Raw genomic sequence first — 1,013 nt, forward strand, 5'->3', positions numbered from 1 at the left:
TGCTCTATGCAATCAACTCCTGATGAATCTCCTGGTTCTATGTTGTTAAAAGTTCCAGGATGTCCATTTTCTATAATGAACATAGTTGGCCATCTGAAATCTTGAATACATGTCTAATATTTTTCTCAAATTTATATTCCAAATGGACATATCAGTCCTTTTCCCCAAACCTAGCACCTTTATAATCTTTCCATTTAGCAACAACAACTGCATTCTTCCAATTGTTCGGTTAAAAAAAGTCATGGATGTCTTTAGATTTTTTCCATTTATTTTCTTTTCATTTATTTATTATTTATTCTTAAGAACAAGCCTTGACTTTTAGTACATAAAAAGCTCCATATTTATTTCACTCTCTGACTCTGTCATTGTGCCTTCAACACTTTCTCTAGTTTCCTGCTCTTCAACAAGGAAAGCTCCTTGATCCTGTCACGGACACTTAGGGCACATGGAGCCATCATAGACCCTGCTCACGTGCTTTGTCTTAGGCACTCTCAGAAGGACTTTAGGTCTTACAGCCTGAACCCCTTGAGGTCTGTCTGGGCACTTGTCACGTGAGGATTTGGGTGCTTGCCCAACCTTCTTGGTAAATCCTATTGCCAGTGGTTCTAGACAGCCTAGTTTTGTTAGAGGTTGTATTGTAAGAAAGCCTATGGCATGGTATGTCAGCTGTGAGACCATTCTGAGTGCCTCTCTCTGGGCACCATCCTTGGAAGAGGTAAGGATAAAAGCCCATTGCTTTTATAACCTATATACAACCACTTAAGAAATCTTACTGGCGTTACCTTGAACATATATGACTGCAATTTCCCTCAAAACGAAGCACTATTTAATGTCTTTACCTGGCTTCCTCTTTCACTTTTCATACACCTTTACCCAAATGTCACTACTCAGTAGATGTCAGTAGAGGACAGGCTGCATCCTTCAACTACAACAGCGCCTGTCCCCTTTTCCTGTTTTGATTTTTGTTTCTTTAGCTTCCATTTTTATTTAATTCACTTTATATTTTACCGAGC

General features: G+C 39.0%; 1 pseudogene; it reads right to left on the reverse strand.

The window, feature by feature from the left end:
- Positions 1-341: 341 nt before the first annotated feature.
- LOC131923520 (large ribosomal subunit protein eL34-like) lies at positions 342-678 on the reverse strand (annotated as a pseudogene).
- Positions 679-1,013: the final 335 nt, after the last annotated feature.

This window comes from Peromyscus eremicus, chromosome 13 (genome assembly GCF_949786415.1).
Source record: "Peromyscus eremicus chromosome 13, PerEre_H2_v1, whole genome shotgun sequence".
Classification (NCBI taxonomy): Eukaryota; Metazoa; Chordata; class Mammalia; order Rodentia; family Cricetidae; genus Peromyscus; species Peromyscus eremicus.